General features: G+C 49.5%; 1 long non-coding RNA gene across 1 annotated transcript; it reads left to right on the top strand.

Annotated features, from left to right (window-relative positions):
* The first annotated feature begins 1,912 nt into the window (after positions 1-1,912).
* Positions 1,913-13,551, top strand: LOC138565775 (uncharacterized). Its single transcript, XR_011301606.1, has 2 exons — positions 1,913-2,031; positions 10,934-13,551. It is a non-coding gene; the product is annotated as an uncharacterized lncRNA (long non-coding RNA).
* Positions 13,552-22,192: the final 8,641 nt, after the last annotated feature.

Here is a 22,192-nt window from a genome sequence, read left to right as displayed (position 1 = left end):
GTAGACCTCACTGGTATTTATAAAGAAGCTTTTCATCGTGCATGCATGACATGAACTCTCCCTAGTCTAACAGTAAGGGTAGACCTCACTGGTATTTATAAAGAAGCTTTTCATCGTGCATGCATGGCATGAACTCTCCCTGGTCTAACAGTGAGGACAGTGAGGGTAGACCTCACTGGTACATATAAAGAAGCTTTTCATCGTGCATGCTTGGCAGGAACTCTCCCTAGTCTAACAGTGAGGACAGTGAGGGTAGACCTCACTGGTATTTATAAAGAAGCTTTTCATCGTGCATGCTTGGCATGAACTCTCCCTAGTCTAACACGGAGGACAGTGAGGGTAGACCTCACTGGTATTTATAAAGAAGTTTTCATCGTGCATGCTTGGCATGAACTCTCCCTGGTCTAACACGGAGGACAGTGAGGGTAGACCTCACTTGTACTTATAAAGAAGCTTTTCATCGCGCATGCTTGGCATGAACTATCCCTAGTCTAACAGTGAGGACAGTGAGGGTAGACCTCACTGGTATTTATAAAGAAGCTTTTCATCGTGCATGCATGACATGAACTCTCCCTAGTCTAACAGTAAGGGTAGACCTCACTGGTATTTATAAAGAAGCTTTTCATCGTGCATGCATGGCATGAACTCTCCCTGGTCTAACAGTGAGGACAGTGAGGGTAGACCTCACTGGTACATATAAAGAAGCTTTTCATCGTGCATGCTTGGCATGAACTCTCCCTAGTCTAACAGTGAGGACAGTGAGGGTAGACCTCACTGGTACATATAAAGAAGCTTTTCATCGTGCATGCATGGCATGAACTCTCCCTGGTCTAACAGTGAGGACAGTGAGGGTAGACCTCACTGGTACATATAAAGAAGCTTTTCATCGTACATGCTTGGCATGAACTCTCCCTAGTCTAACAGTGAGGACAGTGAGGGTAGACCTCACTGGTATTTATAAAGAAGCTTTTCATCGTGCATGCTTGGCATGGACTCTCCCTAGTCTAACACGGAGGACAGTGAGGGTAGACCTCACTGGTATTTATAAAGAAGCTTTTCATCGTGCATGCATGGCATGAACTCTCCCTGGTCTAACAGTGAGGACAGTGAGGGTAGACCTCACTGGTACATATAAAGAAGCTTTTCATCGTGCATGCTTGGCATGAACTCTCCCTAGTCTAACAGTGAGGACAGTGAGGGTAGACCTCACTGGTACATATAAAGAAGCTTTATATCACGCGTGCTTGACATGAACTCTCCCTAGTCTAACAGTGAGGACAGTGAGGGTAGACCTCACTGGTATTTATAAAGAAGCTTTTCATAGTGCATGCTTGACATTCGACTGACTCCAGTCCAGGCCCACAGACCTTTTAAATATACAGCCACGCTGCACACTCTCCATAATGCTCACTATTGATGTGCATTTTACATTGTATTATTACCATGACATTATCTACAGCCTGCCATGAAATCTCACACTCCATGAATGCACATGACAGGATTGTAAATTAAATGAGTTTTCAGTGTTCAACCAATGTGGGTCTTCTACAGCATGTGCCATGGTTTTCTGAACCATTTTAGAACATTATTTCACTAAGTATAAAAATGAAATAACACCCCAAAATGCAAAAACATGGTCGGGGAGCACTTCTACCGAGAGTGAACACAGCCAAATAACCTGTTCTCTGGGAAGCTGCCACTTACTTATGTACCTTAACACCTGGGCTCATGTTTGTTGTTCCCACGTAATGCAAAGCTACTGCCAAGACCGTAGGCAAGACACCACCTGATTTTCCTGATGAGAATGCAAGCAAACACAATATGTACATACTGCGCAGTGATTGGGACAGCTCATCAGTTCAACAAACATACTTGATTTTGATGGACATTTCTTTAAAAGACAGAGCTGACAAGTCACTAAGAAGGGGCGAGAGAAGAGCAAGTCCACTCTCAAACAATACAGAAAAGTCTCTAAACTCCTCAACATGAAGCGCACAGCCTTGTTTCTCTGCCTCTTGGCGCTGATTGCTGGTAAGTGATATACTTATGAAGGTGCACACCTCTTCCGGGATGGTCATCAGATACACAGGGCCGACGTTTGATTTTCAGGAGGGTTGGCACTCTTTTTTGTACACACTCTGAATCCTTAACACTAGTGTGTGTGTTGTACTGTTTACTTTTCCCCTACGTGGTGGAAACAATTAATAATGAAGAGAAAGGCCCTTTTGACCAAATGTGCAAACAATAGGACTCAAAACAAATGACCCCACACTCCTTTTAATCAATTGGTTTCTACAATGACGTCCACATTGTCAGGTTGGTGTATCATATGACTTCTGCACTTTTAAAGACATCTGTATTATTTTGTTTAGTTGACCACATATTTGAAGCAACTTGAAATGGGAAGATACATGGTCAAGCACCTACAATTCAGACTAGCCTCAAATTACAGCTTTAACACAACCAAAGTGTGTGATCCTTGGCAAATCATTCAATCTCGCCTCGCCTCCCAAATGTAGGTGCCCCTAGAAGTGATTCAGCTTGAATTTACGATGTTCCAAAAAAAGCCCCACTCATGATTACCTTGACTAGTGTTGCTCCATATATAATAATAGGGACCCTTCACATTCACCATGCAAATTGAACGATATTGTTTGCAAATGTGTATGTCTCCTTTAGGCTAGTGGTGCTATTTACTATTGCTGCTGCACCCTGTCTCTCTCCTTCATACTAGCACTACCTAGCACACTCAACTCAATTAGGCAAATACAGCAACAATACCACTTTTTTGCTTCAAATGACATTGCAAGCCACAACATGTCCGACTCCATGCGGCAGTACTGTGGTAGAACGGGGGATCTGTCATTCACAACAAGATTACAGGCCTCCGTTCCCCTACTCAGGGGTCTGCTGGGACTAGCCGCAGTGTTCAGGGAGGCACTGCTAGAGATGGCCTCCATTCCCCTACTCAGGGGTCTGCTGGGACTAGCCGCAGTGTTCTGGGAGGCACTGCAGTAGATGGCCTCCATTCCCCTACTCAGTGGTCTGCTGGGACTAGCCGCAGTGTTCTGGGAGGCACTGCTGGAGATGGCCTCCATTCCCCTACTCAGTGGTCTGCTGGGACTAGCCGCAGTGTTCAGGGAGGCACTGCTGGAGATGGCCTCCATTCCCCTACTCAGTGGTCTGCTGGGACTAGCCGCAGTGTTCAGGGAGGCACTGCTAGAGATGGCCTCCATTCCCCTACTCAGTGGTCTGCTGGGACTAGCCGCAGTGTTCAGGGAGGCACTGCTAGAGATGGCCTCCATTCCCCTACTCAGGGGTCTGCTGGGACTAGCCGCAGTGTTCTGGGAAGCACTGCTGGAGATGGACTCTATTCCCCTACTCTGTGGTCTGCTGGGACTAGCCGCAGTGTTCAGGGAGGCACTGCTAGAGATGGCCTCCTTTCCCCTACTCAGGGGTCTGCTAGGACTAGCATTAGTGTTCAGGGAGGCACTGCTGGAGATGGCCTCCATTCCCCTACTCTGTGGTCTGCTGGGACTAGCCGCAGTGTTCAGGGAGGCACTGCAGGAGATGGCCTCCATTCCCCTACTCAGTGGTCTGCTAGGACTAGCATTAGTGTTCAGGGAGGCACTGCTGGGGATGGCCTCCATTCCCCTACTCTGTGGTCTGCTGGGACTAGCCGCAGTGTTCAGGGAGGCACTGCAGGAGATGGCCTCCATTCCCCTACTCAGTGGTCTGCTGGGACTAGCCGCAGTGTTCAGGGAGGCACTGCTGGAGATGGCCTCCATTCCCCTACTCAGGGGTCTGCTGGGACTAGCCACAGTGTTCAGGGAGGCACTGCTAGAGATGGCCTCCATTCCCCTACTCAGGGGTCTGCTGGGACTAGCCGCAGTGTTCAGGGAGGCACTGCTAGAGATGGCCTCCATTCCCCTACTCAGGGGTCTGCTGGGACTAGCCGCAGTGTTCAGGGAGGCACTGCTGGAGATGGCCTCCATTGCCCTACTCAGGGGTCTGCTGGGACTAGCCGCAGTGTTCAGGGAGGCACTGCTGGAGATGGCCTCCATTCCCCTACTCAGGGGTCTGCTGGGACTAGCCGCAGTGTTCAGGGAGGCACTGCTGGAGATGGCCTCCATTCCCCTCCTCAGTGGTCTGCTGGGACTAGCCGCAGTGTTCAGGGAGGCACTGCTAGAGATGGCCTCCATTCCCCTACTCAGTGGTCTGCTGGGACTAGCCGCAGTGTTCTGGGAGGCACTGCTAGAGATGGCCTCCATTCCCCTACTCAGTGGTCTGCTGGGACTAGCCGCAGTGTTCAGGGAGGCACTGCTGGAGATGGCCTCCATTCCCCTACTCAGTGGTCTGCTGGGACTAGCCGCAGTGTTCTGGGAGGCACTGCAGTAGATGGCCTCCATTCCCCTACTCAGTGGTCTGCTGGGACTAGCCGCAGTGTTCTGGGAGGCACTGCTAGAGATGGCCTCCATTCCCCTACTCAGTGGTCTGCTGGGACTAGCCGCAGTGTTCAGGGAGGCACTGCTGGAGATGGCCTCCATTCCCCTACTCAGTGGTCTGCTGGGACTAGCCGCAGTGTTCAGGGAGGCACTGCTGGAGATGGCCTCCATTCCCCTACTCAGTGGTCTGCTGGGACTAGCCGCAGTGTTCTGGGAGGCACTGCAGTAGATGGCCTCCATTCCCCTACTCAGTGGTCTGCTGGGACTAGCCGCAGTGTTCTGGGAGGCACTGCTGGAGATGGCCTCCATTCCCCTACTCAGTGGTCTGCTGGGACTAGCCGCAGTGTTCTGGGAGGCACTGCAGTAGATGGCCTCCATTCCCCTACTCAGTGGTCTGCTGGGACTAGCCGCAGTGTTCTGGGAGGCACTGCTGGAGATGGCCTCCATTCCCCTACTCAGTGATCTGCTGGGACAAGCCGCAGTGTTCAGGGAGGCACTGCTGGAGATGGCCTCCATTCCCCTACTCAGTGGTCTGCTGGGACTAGCCGCAGTGTTCAGGGAGGCACTGCTAGAGATGGCCTCCATTCCCCTACTCAGTGGTCTGCTGGGACTAGCCGCAGTGTTCAGGGAGGCACTGCTAGAGATGGCCTCCATTCCCCTACTCAGTGGTCTGCTGGGACTAGCCGCAGTGTTCAGGGAGGCACTGCTGGAGATGGCCTCCATTCCCCTAGTCAGTGGTCTGCTGGGACTAGCCGCAGTGTTCAGGGAGGCACTGCTGGAGATGGCCTCCATTCCCCTAGTCTGTGGTCTGCTGGGACTAGCCGCAGTGTTCAGGGAGGCACTGCTGGAGATGGCCTCCATTCCCCTACTCAGTGGTCTGCTGGGACTAGCCGCAGTGTTCAGGGAGGCACTGCTGGAGATGGCCTCCATTCCCCTACTCAGTGGTCTGCTGGGACTAGCCGCAGTGTTCAGGGAGGCACTGCTAGAGATGGCCTCCATTCCCCTACTCAGTGGTCTGCTGGGACTAGCCGCAGTGTTCAGGGAGGCACTGCTAGAGATGGCCTCCATTCCCCTACTCAGTGGTCTGCTGGGACTAGCCGCAGTGTTCAGGGAGGCACTGCTGGAGATGGCCTCCATTCCCCTAGTCAGTGGTCTGCTGGGACTAGCCGCAGTGTTCAGGGAGGCACTGCTGGAGATGGCCTCCATTCCCCTACTCTGTGGTCTGCTGGGACTAGCCGCAGTGTTCAGGGAGGCACTGCTGGAGATGGCCTCTATTCCTGTGCCTACTGACTGACATTGCTACTGTGCTTCCTGCCACCTCTGAGCACAGCTGTGGCCACTTCTTCCTCTGCTACCTGTAGCTGTTGCTTCCGTGCCATCTGCCTGACAATACAACTGTGCTTCCTACCACCTCTGAACTCAACTTTAGCGTCTTCTTCCTCTGCTACCTGCAGCTGTTGCTTCCGTAACTTCTGCCTGACATTGCTACTGTACTTCCTGCCACCTCTGAACACAGCTGTAGCCACTTCTTCCTCTGCTTCCCGTGGCTGTTGCTTCCATGCCTTCTGCCAGAGATTGCTACTGCGCTTCCTGCCACCTCTGAACACAGATCTAGCCACTTCTTCCTCTGCTTCTTGTGGCTGTTGCTCCTGTTCCCCCTGACTGACATTGCTACTGTGCTTCCTGTCGCCTCTGAACACAGCTGTCACTGCTTCTTCATCTGCTTCCTGTAGTTGTTGCTCCTGTGCCTCCTTTCTGACATTGCTACTGTGCTTCCAGCCACCTCTGAACACAGCTGTAGCCACTTCTTCCTCTGCTTCCTGTGGCTGTTGCTCCTGTGCCCCCTGCCTGACATTGCTACTGTGCTTCCTGCCATCTCTGAACACAGCTTTGGCCACTTCTTCCTCTGCTTCCTGTAGCTGTTGCTCCTGTTCCCCCTGACTGACATTGCTACTGTGCTTCCTGTCGCCTCTGAACAAAGCTGTCACTGCTTCTTCCTCTGCTTCCTGTAGCTGTTGCTCCTGTGCCTCCTGTCTGACATTGCTACTGTGCTTCCTGCCACCTCCGAACACAGCTTTAGCCACTTCTTCCTCTGCTTCCTGTAGCTGTTGCTCCTGTTTCCCCTGACTGACATTGCTACTGTGCTTCCTGTCGCCTCTGAACACAGCTGTCACTGCTTCTTCCTCTACTTCCTGTAGCTGTTGCTCCTGTGCCTCCTGTCTGACATTGCTACTGTGCTTCCAGCCACCTCTGAACACAGCTGTAGCCACTTCTTCCTCTGCTTCCTGTGGCTGTTGCTCCTGTGCCCCCTGCCTGACATTGCTACTGTGCTTCCTGCCACCTCTGAACACAGCTTTGGCCACTTCTTCCTCTGCTTCCTGTAGCTGTTGCTCCTGTTCCCCCTGACTGACATTGCTACTGTGCTTCCTGTCGCCTCTGAACACAGCTGTCACTGCTTCTTCCTCTGCTTCCTGTAGCTGTTGCTCCTGTGCCTCCTGTCTGAAATTGCTACTGTGCTTCCTGCCACCTCTGAACACAGCTTTGGCCACTTCTTCCTCTGCTTCCTGTAGCTGTTGCTCCTGTTTCCCCTGACTGACATTGCTACTGTGCTTCCTGTCGCCTCTGAACACAGCTGTCACTGCTTCTTCCTCTACTTACTGTAGCTGTTGCTCCTGTGCCTCCTGTCTGACATTGCTACTGTGCTTCCTGCCACCTCTGAACACAGCTGTAGCCACGTCTTCCTCTGCTTTCTGTGGCTGTTGCTCCTGTGCCCCCTGCCTGACATTGCTACTGTGCTTCCTGTCGCCTCTGAACACAGCTGTCACTGCTTCTTCATCTGCTTCCTGTAGTTGTTGCTCCTGTGCCTCCTGCCTGACATTGCTACTGTGCTTCCAGCCACCTCTGAACACAGCTGTAGCCACTTATTCCTCTGCTTCCTGTAGCTGTTGCTCCTGTGCCTCCTGTCTGACATTGCTACTGTGCTTCCTGCTGCCTCTGAACTCAGCTGTGGCCACTCCTTCCTCTACCTGTAGATGTGTTTCCTGTGCCTTCTGCCTGACATTGCTGATGTGCTTCCTGCCACCTCTGAACTCGAAAGAGCTCATATACAGCTTCTCTTTGCAACACAACACCCTGTTTCCTTTCCGTTATGTTATCGCACAATCTAAACAACCCTATGTATCGAAGCGCAAAGCATTATGCAATTCTGAGATATGATCCATTACCAGGCATGCAGGACTAGCAAGAAAGAAAGGCATTATTGTGGTGACATCAGAGGATATACACGAATAATGGAGGGACTGCATTCTAGGAATGGAGTTTTCAAGTGAAAGCACATTCGTGTTATTGCTGCTGAAGTAAACATGAAAGGATGCATGTGTAATTGGAAGCCACCTTCTATTGGCCTCTCCTACCAACACCAGCACCTGCCTTTCATTTAAAATAATATGTTTTTTAGTAGAAACCACAATAATTCCACTGCCCTTGATGATTCCTCTGCTTCTTCCCCTTCTTCTGCCTCCTTTGCCCTCTTTCCCTGTACCTCCACTTCTCTCTATCTATACACGTCCCACTGCCCTTGATGATCCCTCTGCTTCTTCCCCTTCTTCTGCCTCCTTTGCCCTCTCCTCCCTGTTCCCTCGTTCCTCTCCATCTATACACGTCCCATTGCCCTTGATGATCCCTCTGCTTCTTCCCCTTCTTCTGCCTCCTTTGCCCTCTTCCTCCTGTTCCTCCGCTCTTCTCCAACTATACACGTCCCACTGCCCTTGATGATCCCTCTGCTTCTTCCCCTTCTTCTGCCTCATTTGCCCTCTTCCCCCTGTTCCTCCACTCCTCTCCATCTATACACGTACCATTGCCCTTGATGATCCCTCTGCTTCTTCCCCTTCTTCTGCCTGCCTCATTTGCCCTCTTAACCCTGTTCCTCCACTCCTCTCCATCTATACACGTCCCATTGCCCTTGATGATCCCTCTGCTTCTTCCCCTTCTCCTGCCTCATTTGCCCTCTTCCCCCTGTTCTTCCGCTCCTCTCCATCTATACACGTCCCATTGCCCTTGATGATCCCTCTGCTTCTTCCCCTTCTTCTGCCTCCTTTGCCCTCTTTCCCTGTTCCTCCGCTTCTCTCTATCTATACACGTCCCATTGCCCTTGATGATCCCTCTGCTTCTTCCCCTTCTTCTGCCTCATTTGCCCTCTTCCCCCTGTTCCTCCACTCCTCTCCATCTATACACGTCCCATTGCCCTTGATGATCCCTCTGCTTCTTCCCCTTCTTCTGCCTCCTTTGCCCTCTTCCTCCTGTTCCTCCGCTCTTCTCCATCTATACACGTCCCATTGCCCTTGATGATCCCTCTGCTTCTTCCCCTTCTTCTGCCTCATTTGCCCTCTTCCCCCTGTTCCTCCACTCCTCTCCATCTATACACGTCCCATTGCCCTTGATGATCCCTCTGCTTCTTCCCCTTCTCCTGCCTCATTTGCCCTCTTCCCCCTGTTCTTCTGCTCCTCTCCATCTATACACATCCCACTGCCCTTGATGATCCCTCTGCTTCTTCCCTTCTTCCGCCTCCTTTGCTCTCTTCCCCCTGTTCTTCTGCTTTTCTCCATCTATACACGTCCCAAAGCCCTTGATGATCCCTCTGCTTCTTCCCCTTCTTCTGCCTCCTTTGCCCTCTTCCCCCTGTTCCTCTGCTCTTCTCCATCTATACACGTCCCATTGCCCTGGATGATCCCTCTGCTTCTTCCCCTTCTTCTGTCTCCTTTGCCCTCTTCCCCCTCTTCCCCCGCTCCTCTCCATCTATACACGTCCCATTGCCCTGGATGATCCCTCTGCTTCTTCCCTTCTTCCGCCTCCTTTGCTCTCTTCCCCCTGTTCTTCTGCTTCTCTCCATCTATACACGTCCCAAAGCCCTTGATGATCCCTCTGCTTCTTCCCCTTCTTCTACCTCCTTTGCCCTCTTCCCCCTGTTTCTCCGCTCCTCTCCATCTATACATGTCCCATTAATCTTGATGACCCCACTGCTTCTTCCCCTTCTTCTGCCTCCTTTGCCCTCTTCCCCCTGTTCCTCTGCTCTTCTCCATCTATACACGTCCCATTGCCCTGGATGAAACCTCTGCTTCTTCCCCTTCACCTGCCTCCTTTGCCCTCTTCCCCTGTTCCTCCGCTCCTCTCCATCTATACACGTCCCATTGCCCTGGATGAGCCCTCTGCCTCTTCCCCTTCTTCTGCCTCCTTTGCCCTCTTCCCCCTGTTCCTCTGCTCCTCCCCATCTATACAAGTCCCACTACCCTTGATGATCCCTCTGCTTCTCCCCTTCTTCTGCCTCCTTTGCCCTCTTCCCCCTGTTCCTCCCCTCCACTCCATCTATACACGTCCCATTGCTCTTGATGACCCCTCTGCTTCTTCCCCTTCACCTGCCTCCTTTGCCCTCTTCCCCTGTTCCTCCGCTCCTCTCCATCTATACATGTCCCATTGCTCTTGATGACCCCTCTGCTTCTCCCCTTCTTCTGCCTCCTTTGCCCTCTTCCCCCTGTTCCTCCCCTCCACTCCATCTATACACGTCCCATTGCTCTGGATGATCCCTCTGCCTCTTCTCCTTCTTCTGCCTCCTTTGCCCTCTTCCCCCTGTTCCTCTGCTCCTCTCCATCTATACACATTGCATTGCCCTTGATGATCCCTCTGCTTCTTCCCCCCTCCTCCTCCTCTTTTGCCCTCTTCCCCCTGTTCTTCCCCTCCTCTCCATCATCTATACACGTCCCTTTGCCCTTGATGACCCCTCTGCTTCTTCCCCTCCTCCTCCTCCTTTGCCCTCTTCCACCTGTTCCTCCACTCCTCTCCATCTATACACGTCCCGTTGCTCTTGATGATCCCTCTGCTTTTTCCCCTTCATCTGCCCCCTTTGCCCTCTTCCCCTGTTCCTCCACTCCTCTCCATCTATACACGTCCCGTTGCTCTTGATGACCCCTCTGCTTCTTCCCCTTCTTCTGCCTCCTTTGCTCTCTTCCCCATGTTCCTCTGTTCCTCTCCATCTATACATGTCCCATTGCTCTTGATGACCCCTCTGCTTCTTCCCCTCCTCCTCCTCCTTTTCCCTCTTCCCCTGTTCCTCCGCTCCTCTCCATCTATGCACGTCCCGTTTCTCTTGATGACCCCTCTGCTTCTTCCCCTTCTTCTGCCTCCTTTGCTCTCTTCCCCCTGTTCCTCTGCTCCTCTCCATCTATACATGTCCCATTGCTCTTGATGACCCCTCTGCTTCTTCCCCTCCTCCTCCTCCTTTGCCCTCTTCCCCTGTTCCTCCGCTCCTCTCCATCTATACACGTCCCACTGCTCTTGCCATGTTTCACCTCCTGCTAATTCTCCTTTTGTTTGCTGGAAAGTGGTCTATGAAGCGCTGTAGAAAATTGGCAATAATAGCAACAGGGTGCTCCACTTTCTAATAGCTGATTATCTTATGATGGCCTCTTTCTCATCTCTCATGTCTTGGTTCACAGATGTTACAAAATAGAAAAAGGCTGCACTCGTGAACTCCTGAAGATGAACACCTGGACCTGCTCACCTGCTCCCTTCAGGGTTAAATAAGATAATCAACTGCTTGCATTTCTTGTCAACATTAATCAATCAAATCTATACTTTGGCAATTTCTGCAGAGAGCAATACTGCATATGAGTGTGCTATTATATCTGCACATTAATGATGATCTGCTGTCCAACATTCATGCGCTGATTTTTCTTTCAATTTGCTTTGTTTTGTTTAATGAAAGAAGGTGTGTTTTTGCCATTCGTCCACTGGAAGTCTATGTTTGGTGAAGTCTAACATGGAGGTGCCCTGCGTGGTACTGCTGGGGTACTGATGCCATTAGTCACTGAATGCAATGAGAGGACTATGCATAAAGGGATCTAACATGGAGGTGCCCTGCGTGGTACTGTGGGGTACTGATGCCATTAGTCACTGGATGCAATGAGAGGACTATGCATAATGGGATCTAACATGGGGGTACCCTGCGTGGTACTGTGGGGTACTGATGCCATTGTCACTGAATGCAATGAGAGGACTATGCATAATGGGATCTAACATGGGGGTACCCTGCGTGGTACTGTGGGGTACTGATGCCATTAGTCACTGGATTCAATGAGAGGACTGTGCATAATGGGATCTAACATGGGGGTACCCTGCGTGGTACTGTGGGGTACTGATGCCATTAGTCACTGGATGCAATGAGAGGACTATGCATAATGGGGTCTAACATGGAGGTGTCCTGCGGGGTACTGTGGGGTACTGATGCCATTAGTCACTGGATTCAATGAGAGGACTGTGCATAATGGGATCTAACATGGGGGTACCCTGCGTGGTACTGTGGGGTACTGATGCCATTAGTCACTGGATGCAATGAGAGGACTATGCATAATGGGGTCTAACATGGAGGTGTCCTGCGGGGTACTGAGGGGTACTGATGCCATTAGTCACTGGATGCAATGAGAGGGCTATGCATAATGGGATCTAACATGGAGGTGCCCTGCGTGGTACTGTGGGGTACTGATGCCATTAGTCACTGGATGCAATGAGAGGACTATGCGTAATGGGATCTAACATGGAGGTGCCCTGCGTGATACTGTGGGGTACTGATGCCATTAGTCACTGGATGCAATGAGAGGACTATGCATAATGGGATCTACCATGGAGTTGCCCTGAGTGACACTGTGGGGTACTGACGCCATTAGTCACTGGATGCAATGAGAGGACTATGCATAATGGGATCTAACATGGAGGTGCCCTGCATGGTACCGTGGTGCTGCTGGGGTACTGATGCCATTGGTCACTGGATGCAATGAGGGGAGTATGCATCATGGGATCTAACATGGAGGTGCCCTGCAGGGTACTGCTAAAAACCTCATGGTCATCTTCGACTCCACACTCTCCTTCTCTCCTCACATCTCCGACATCTCTAAGAAGTCACACTACTAGCTGCACCTCCTTAGAGGTATTCTTCCTCTCCTCTCCTTCGCCCAGAAGCTCACTGTCTCCAGAGCCCTGGTTCTCTCTAAGCTGGTCTATTGCAACAGCCTCTATCTAAATCTGCCTGCCTCTACTCTCCGCCCTCTGCAACTCATACAAAACAGGACTGCGAGACTTGTCCTTGGCCTCAAGCCCAGGGATCGTATCTCTCCAGGACTGAAATCACTGCACTGGATCCCGGTGGCTGCAAGGATTAAGTTGAAAACCCTCTGCATTATCCACAAGGCCTTCTGGGGCCTGGGGCCGCATTACCTTCAACTCTCTCTTCCCAAATAACTTCCTTCTCAAGCTCTTCGCTCATCTGCCTCCTACTCCCTCAGGGTCAGCCGCTTCTCCAAGCAACGAGTTGTTGGGCGATCTCTCTCTTCGGCAGGAGCCTCCCTCTGGAACAGCCTTCCTGCCTCCCTGAAACTTGAGGAGAACCATCTCCGTTTCCGGAAACACCTCAAAACCTTCCTCTTTGCTCCTGCTTTCTCTGCCTCCCTCCCCTGCTGAAATTCCCTGCCAATTCTGCACTGGTCACCAGGCCACCCTTTCTGATCTTGGGGCCAGGTCACGCCTTTTGCACACCTGCCCTGCCTCCCTGGCAACCCCCTGCACTTACGGACTGGTTTGTGTCCCCTCAGTCCCCTTACCAGCACTTATTTCTGCTCTTACCTTGCACTTGCTACCATCAGGCCGTTTTATGTATCGTATTTATTCTTCTTTCCCATGTACTGCACTTTCCCCTTTTCCCCACTGGCACTCTTCCCTTTCTCCCTATCCTCGCACTTGCGCGATCTGAATGACACCTGGCCTAGTAGGATCGTTGTCTGTCTTCCTCTGTTTTCCCCTCCCTTGCCTCGACGCGCCTTGAAACACTTGTGTATAGGCGCGTTATAAATGCCATATCATATCATACTGAGGCCATTAGTCACTGGATCCAATGTGAAGACTATGCATGGTGGGGTCTACCATGTAGGTACCCTGCAGGGTACTGCTGGGGTACTGTTGTCATACTTCAATGTTGTTTAACATAAATGTTAAAACTGAGTGAAACACCTTAAAGATGTAAGAAGACAAGAGTTACGCATTAAAATTACAAATTTGAGTACAATCCTAAAATTTGCAATACTTTTTTTTCTATCTTTTCGATGTTTTTCAAAAATCTCATGAAATACAGTAACTGTAGCTGTTATTTTATTTATTTATTGGTTTTATACAGCAGCCACATATAGGGGTTTGTTCTCAATAATTCACACACATTCCACAAACTCTTCTGTTCCAACACAGAGTGGGCATCTGTAAGGTGCACAGGTCGGGGGCATCTGTGTGGCAGGATATGAACCACATCAGAAGGCTGCGAAAGGATGGAACTGCACAGTTCTGAGAAGAAGGTCGAGCAGGAGTGGACCATGCGTCATTCATTTTGATAATGCTGCCACAATGGAGCCTCAGGTCAAGTCTTGTGACATGAATCATTGAGCGTCAATCTCATGATTTGCAACTCACTCTCATTGGATGGTGTTATCCACCACTCTCAGCTTCCGGATAGGCTCACTTCTTGCATGTGACCCATCTCCTCCTAGCAATCACATGTATTCATATCCTGGCACTTCAATGGAACTACCCTCACATCCTCTAGAGGGCGGTGTGGTTGTAGAAGACACAGTTCAGCCTGTTCAAATGAAGAAGGTCATGTGACGTCTGACTCGCCCACCAGCCAGTCACAGGCTGCATTTTCTTCATTGCTCCTTTCACCTGTCCCGCCCTCAACTTACTTAATTTCTTTGGCAGGTTTTCACTTGATTCCCAACATAACAATTCCCCACCAGAATGTCTCTGAAAGTAAGGGAAAAACAGAAGTAAGAGCAATTCCCCCCAGAATGTCTGTGAAAGTAAGGAAAAGCAGGAATAAGAGCAATCCCCCCAAGAATGCCTCTGAAAGTAAGGAAAAGCACGAATAAGAGCAATTCATCTCCCAGAATGCCTCTGGAAGTAAGGGAAACAGGAATAAGAGCAATCCCCCCTCCCGAATGTCTCTGAAAGTAAGGGAACACAGAAATAAGAGCAATTCCCCACCAGAACGTCTCTGAAAGCAAAGGAACACAAAAGTAAGACCACCCCCCCACCAGAATGTCTTTGAAAGTAAGGGAAAGCAGGAATAAGAGCAATTCCTCCCAGAATGCCTCTGAAAGTAAGGGAACACAGAAATAAGAGCAATTCCCCACCAGAATGTCTCTGAAAGTAAAGGAACACAGAAGTAAGAGCAGCCCCCCACCAGAATGTCTTTGAAAGTAAGGGAAAGCAGGAATAAGAGCAATTCCCCCCAGAATATCTCTGAAAGTAAGGGAACACAGAAATAAGATCAATTCCCCCCCCCACCCCCAGAGTGTCTCTGAAAGTAAGGGAATACATAAATAGGAGCAATTTCTTTTTGCTGATATTAGGACATGAAAATGTCCAGAACCCTTACACCATCTAGTCGAGATAAGTCAAATTCCAATTGTCTCACTCCATAACACACCACTGGTGGTAAGGTATGCCACACTGAAATCTCATCCACATCACCTTCAAAGAACCCACACATCATCCATAGAAAGAGCCCAGAGACTCATCAGCACATACTGGGCAATCACACACCACTGATGGTAATGTAGACACCACTGAAAACCCATCAGTATCACCCTCAAAGCAACCCACACAGCATCTATAGAAAGAGCCCAGAGGCTCACCACCGCATACTGGGCAATCACCAGGTGGCAGACATAAAAGACATCATCGTTATCTATTACCTGGATGTACTCTTTATCACTGAACATTGGGTCAGTCTAGCCTCTACTCATATCCTGGACCTCCCCATCAATGACTACATCAGTGAAATCAGAGACGAGCCTCACAGGACCAGCGGAGGAACCACCAGGACCACGTCATTATGTCCCTGCACCATACTCGGTGTAGCCACCATCTGCTTCTACAAAGCACTCTCCAGCTCTTCTCCCCCACATACCTTTAAGTTTATCTACAGACCACCTAAGCCCAACACACTATGCAATGACAACTTCACTGACATAATCGCTGCTGTGCACCTTGCATAAGCCAATAATGTTTTCCACAGGGACATCAAACTCCCAGGCAACATAGAGAAGATAAGGTAATGTAAAGTAGTCCCGTGTGGCACGCGTCTGCCAATAATGCAGGATTAGCTGTGTTTGGCTCTCTAAAAAATTGAGTTGGCGGGGATGGTGAGGTGTGGAAAGGCTGTTGTGTTGGTGGGTGCGAGTCGGAAGCACCCATTACCTGTGAGCTGAATATGGATTCTGGCATGTCAGGGAGGGGAAACCTGCCCAGATGTATGTTGGCCATACGGAGTGTCCCATGAATGATGGGATAGTTGTGCGTGCATTGGGGTGGTGGGGAGTGATGTATGAAGCCGTGTATAGCGTGCTATATCCCATGATTGGTCTGATGGGTGGGTGATGTGGTGTAAACAATGTGAAGATTTAGCTGTGGGTAATTAGTGACGGATGCATAGCTGAGAAGGAGGAATCAGGGATGTGTTTAGTAGTTTCTTAGGAGAGTTTGCAGCACTTTTGCTTTGTTCCAGCAGACACAACCCCCTGTCGAGGGTTTGTTAGAAATGGATGTTTGGGTACCCGTAAGCTTATGAGTTGAGATGTATGGAAGATGGAGGTTCCTGATTAGGATTGGGCCCCTGTACATTTTATGAGTTGAGATGTATGGAGATGTGTGGCAGCTGGCGGTCCTGATTAGGATTGGGCACCTGTACGTTTTATGAGTTGAGATGTATGGAGATGTATGGAAGCTGGAGGTTCCTGGTTAGGATTGGGCACCTGTGGGTTTTATGAGTTGAGATGTATGGAGATGTATGGAAGCTGGAGGTTCCTGACTAGGACTGGGCACCTGTACATTTTATGAGTTGAGATATAGGGAAGCTGGAGGTTCCTGACTAGGACTGGGCACCTGTAAGTTTTATGAGTTGAGATGTATGGAGATGTATGGAAGCTGGAGGTTCCTGATTAGGATTGTGCACCTGTAGGTTTTAAGAGTTGAGATGTATGGAGATGTATGGAACCTGAAGGTTCCTGTATTGGATTGGGCACCAGTACATTTTATGAGCTGAGATGTATGGAGATGTATGGAAGCTGAAGGTTCCTGATTAGGATTGGACATCTGTACATTTTATGAGTTGAGATATAGGGAAGCTGGAGGTTCCTGATTAGGATTGGTCACCAGTCCATTTTATGAGCTGAGCTGTATGGAGATGTATGGAAGCTGGAGATTCCTGATTAGGATTGGGCACCTGTAAGTTTGAGTTGAGATGTATGGAGATGTATAGAAGCTGGAGGTTCCTGATTGGAATTGGGCACATGTACGTTTCATGAGTTGAGAGTTATGGAAGCTGCAGGTTGTTGATTAGGCTTGATAGGTATGGCCATGTATGGAAGCTGGAGGTTCCTGATTAGGATTGGACACCTATAGGTTTTATGAGTTGAGATGTATGTAGATGTATGGAAGCTGGACGTTCCTGATTAGGATTGGGTGAGCTATGCTGATAAATCGATGAGACTCAAGCTGGCCCCTTTACATGGTAAATGCACTGGGAAAGTGGAGTGAAGTGAAGGAACTTTTCATCCTAAGGAGAAGTTTATCCGCTGTGCTTTTTGCCCTTTGTAACTTTCCATGAGGTAGTCTGAGAGTCCTAGATAAAGGCTATTTGCATTATTCAGTCTTGTTAGGACAGCTTATATGACAGCTATGGTCCAGTGTGTGAACAAAAGGTATGGTAGTGGCGTCGTAGCGTGTGTTATTGCTAAAGACACATTCTAATGATCGCCATCAATTGTGGTTCAATCATGAAGCTACTGTCCATTCTTCTACTAAGGTTCCTTTGCGTTGAGGAGGGCTCTAGGCGTGAGCCAACCCAACAGGCCAAGGGATTGAGGCAGTGTTTGACGGGTTGCACTACAGAGCATGAGTTAAGTTTTGGAAGAGTTGAGTTTCGCTCTGCTTATCATCATCTGGGCATGTATTACTGGTGAGGTAGTGAAGGGTAACTTCCCAGTTTGTAGATAATTCCAGCAGGTGAGGCCAGAGAGCCTGATGAGTTCCAGCAGTGGAGTCATGTAGATACTGAAGCACTGTACATTCCAGGCGATGTGGATCTGGTCATGTTGGTGGTTTTGTTGCTTGAGGAGAGGAAGTGGATTATCCGGTGGAGCGCTGTTCCCTTGATTCATATATCTCACAATCACTTTAAAGCATCTTGTGATTACTGGTGTCAAAGGTTGCATAAATGTCCAAAAGGAAGACAGAACTCCTGGAGTTGTTGCCGGTGCTTTTCTTCAGCATATCCCATACTAAGCGTAAGGGTAACTCTGTGCCCCTCACAGGCCTGCCACCATGAGCATGAAAGAGGACTCATTCAGACCTACTGAACACATTGACCTTCTCCCAGTGCACACCTGAGCCAAGATACCCAGCTCACGGTAAAGGTAACATCCTGGACCTAATCATTACAGTTTCAAGATTCTTCCAATACAATATATGCCTACCTCGTGGCATGACCGATCATTTTACCGTTCCCCTGACCAAGCGTATCAAGAAAACCTCTCTATCCTTCAAAGACTTCTCTTTAGACAAAAATAAAATGAATGATAGAAGCATTCAGCAACACTCTGAAGTCAAACATCAAAATACATGGCCAAGATATTTTCCTGATAGTTGAAAGTTTCCTTCCATGATACACAATTTAGTTGCACTAGAATCCACTATAAATATGAATTGCTTGTGTCCTATCTCTGCCCCACCAACGGTTCCTCTTCAGGGTGGATAGTCATCAACAGGACTGGACAATGCGAGTGCTGTATGTGGGCTATCCTAATCGGAATACGTGCTCATTCCAGGGAAAGAGAAGGTGCTACCTCCCACTACTGCTACTTCCTAAAGGGAGCAGCTGTCCCACCTTGTGCCCTAATTACCGGGGTCAACATTACCCTGTTGTTGCTGCGGTGGGTGCCTCACTTGTGTGTTTGGTGTATGAGGTTGCTGATTGTAAGTTTGGTATTGCCCCAGAAGATACTCCTGGTTCTGGTCCCCTTGACCTTGTTGCTAGTACCCTACTCCTTAAGGTCCTGGGTGCCTTTGGCCCTGCTGCTGCAGCCCACAACTATACCCCACTGTGGACCTGCTCCGGCACTCCCTTCCGAAATGCCCCTACCTTAAACAATTCCAACATTGAGACTGTCCGAACCCACCTCCCCTGGATCCAAACCCTCCCCATCTTGCTCCTCGAAATCCCCCCCTCCCTCGCTGTGGCCCTCCTTGCTGCCACTGTGGGCTGGGTTACTGTTGCCCCTGCTCCACTGTCCTTGTCCTCCTTCCATCCAGATCGCTGCAATAGTGGCACTCACAACTTGCTGTATGCTCTTTGTTCCCTCCACCTGTACTGGCATTGGCACAGGCACCTGAACTTCCGTTTTTGCCAGTTTTCCTCTACCAAATTTGCTTCGTCCCCCTGACACCTTTGTGCTGTTTCCCTCTCCCACTCCCTAATCCTTTTACAATGGTGCACTATTATGCTCTGTTTTTCCGGCCAGCCCTTCGCCTCAATACCCACAATCTTATCAAGTGCCTTCTGCACTTCCTTTGGCAAACCCCTCTTTACACTAAAATAGAAGAAAGGTATTGATTGGTCACATGGACCCATATGGCCTCATTACGACCCAGGTGGTAAGTTACCGCCTGGGTCGTACCTTTACCACCATGGCGTAAACTACGTTTACGCCATGGTGGTTGGCGGACTTACCGCCCCATTCCGAGGTTGGCGGGGCGGTAAGTCCCCAATCCCCATTTACCCTTCCCCATTCCCATTTTTGCCCCATAGGGCATAATGGGAGTGGGGAAGGCGTTAATTACGCCACCGTAAATTACAGTGGCGTAATTAACATCAAGGTCCCTTAGCGCCATGGATTTTAACACCTGCTAAAAGCAGGTGTTAAATCCTCCATGGCGCTAAGGGACCTCGGAATCAGGCGGTAAGGGTCGGCGCTGTTTACTCTGCCGTAAACCCCTTACCGCCTGGGTCGTAATGAGGCCCATAGTCTCTGTGCTCCATTTCTCCTGCATTTTGAGAATAAATCCAGCTGGATCCTCATCATTCCCCACAGTAAACTGCATTAAAGACTGCAAGTCGGACGTTACTGGGAACGCCCTCCATAGTGTGTCCCATACCATTGCCCTAACTCCATTAAATGAGGTGCCATCATGTGCGTCATCCTCCAGGGTTACTCCGGGGTATCCAGCATTAACCCACACCTCCCCAGCCTGATCCCAGATTATGGCAACCAATAGGCTCTTAGGATCTCCTATTGCTAGGGGCACCCCTGGCATTTGTTTTTCAGATTCATATATCCACTTACTCGCCCCTGCTGTAAATTGTGGGAGGGCCTTAATTAAATTATTCTTCACGATTTGGAGTCAGGGCACATACTGTGTCCTCCCTCCTCCCATATGTATAAGAAGCATCTGCATTTTTGCTCTACTTCGACACCCTTCTTGACAACTCCTCTTCTCTTTACTAATGCCATCCAGCCAACCCTGTTCCACAACCTGCTTCCCGCCCATATACCTTCTACTTGAGGGGTATTTTCAGCCACCACTTTACCCCTCCCTTCGTCTTCACTCAGATCCTCTGTAAAGGTACCAGCATCCCCTCCCTAGACATTTGCTCCCAACACCGTATTCCCCTTCCCAAAATAATCCATTCACCCAGGCTCCTCTCTTTCTAAACACCTACACGTTTTATACCGTCTGTATCCACCTTGAGCCATATTTCCCCTGATTTCCGCTCTCCCAATCCCTCTCTTAGGGCACTTATATCTCTTCCTGTTTCTTGGGACGTCTGTAACCTTTCTAGTTCTGCTAGTAAACTTCTCAACCTATCCTGGAATTCCCTAGACATGTACTCCATTGATGCCGGTACTTCACGTGGAATAGTATACAGGTATGGAGGAGCCATAGCCTGTGATGTTACTAACACTGTGAGAGACCCTACCGCAGCGGAATGAGTCCCTATCATGGTGGGCACATAACTTGGATTAGTGTACCCTTCTGCGGGATATGGTGTTAAGGGATATAATCCCCTAGCCCCCACTGGTGCCCTACCTTCTCCTTTTCCCTTTCCGCACTTCTCATTTCTCTGTCTCTGCGCCTCCTCTCCATTCCCTTGATCCTCTGTGTCTTCAAACATACGACAAAGATTGAGAATCTATTTTCTCTTCTGTAGCTGTTTCCCCTTATATTTTGCTATTAAAAATGTGGACATGTGTTCCAAAGTACTCTTGTTATGCGAGCCCTGCTGTGGCCATGGGCAGGTCACCCCCCCTCCTGTCTCCACGATCCACTGCTTATGCTATTTCTCTATCCTGTCACGATACAGTGGCAGGGCCTTGTACATGTGCTCTATCAGTGATCCTACCCTCATGCTAATGATGTCTATTTCTGACTAGCCCCACAAAGCCCCTCTAATGTGCTACGCACGCTTTGGCTTGCTTACAACAATAACAACAAGTAAATCAATCCCTGCCCTTCCCTGTGTGCACACACCACTCCACAACTCATCCAACACCAATCCACACTACAACACCCGCAATTTACCACCTCTTCTGGATCTGTTCCTTGCCCACAAAGCACAAAAACAATAAATAGAAACAAATCCCCTGAACTAGCAACCACTACTTGTTCCAGGCCTACTACTCATACAAGACCCCTACCCGTATTTCTATATTTCTCCTTGAAACAATATACTGTCCTGTTCTGTGGTACCGCCTTCCCTCCCCTACCGAGGAAGGGCTCCCTGCCTTACCTTATGACTTACCTTATAATACTTTGCCAAACCAATCAACCAATAATACACATTTTAACCACCAATAAACCTAACCTCATCCATGTTACATCAATGACCTCACTCCCCACATTCTTACACCTTTCACACTTCCCCAGGCATCTGTTCCCTATGTGTTATCTCTTACAAGAGTCTACTCACATGTGCATGCTCACCTGAACTCCTCCGTCATTGGATTCCAACACCGGCCTGCACTCTCATCGGAGCCACGCCCCACCTTAAAGAGCAGAGAGAACTTTTCTTAAAATGGCTCCTACTAGAGAACTCGGAACACGTGTTCTTTCGGGACCGGTCGCTGTAGGTTGGGGATCACATCGGGCCACCAACTGACAGCAGGCCTTTGAACGCTCACACCAGAGAGAATACAACCAGCTAGGGTAGAAAGGCCCAAGTCAATCTTGTAAGGATAACAAGTTTAATCTCATGCGCAGCTGAGAGCAACAGCAAAGAACTCTGCTGCAAGGAACCTTCTGCTGAAAAGTAGTACAAGCAGAATCTTATAAAACAAAACATTGTCATAAGTGACATACATGCAATGAAAACCCACACAGCTGATTGGATGGACCCTGAACAGGTGCTGCCATTGTCCATTTGGGAAGGCAGTTTATTTGTCCAAGGCCAGTCCGTCTGTCTTCCATCACATGGGTGCTGTGGAGCTCGTCTTCTTCTCACGTTGAAGGTCAGGAAACAAATTAATTATACTCCTATTTTACAGCTTGTTTATCACTCATACTGTGCACTTGGTAGGCCTTAAAACGGACACACAGGAGGTTCCAAGGTACTTTAGCAGTCACACACATATTTCACTCACTCTCCCTGCGCTATCCGGATC

Source organism: Ambystoma mexicanum, chromosome 1p (genome assembly GCF_040938575.1).
Source record: "Ambystoma mexicanum isolate Mex_15411 chromosome 1p, UKY_AmexF1_1, whole genome shotgun sequence".
NCBI classification, from domain to species: domain Eukaryota; kingdom Metazoa; phylum Chordata; class Amphibia; order Caudata; family Ambystomatidae; genus Ambystoma; species Ambystoma mexicanum.
Note: the sequence above shows the minus strand (reverse complement) of the source record. Positions and strands in the feature narration are given on the sequence as shown.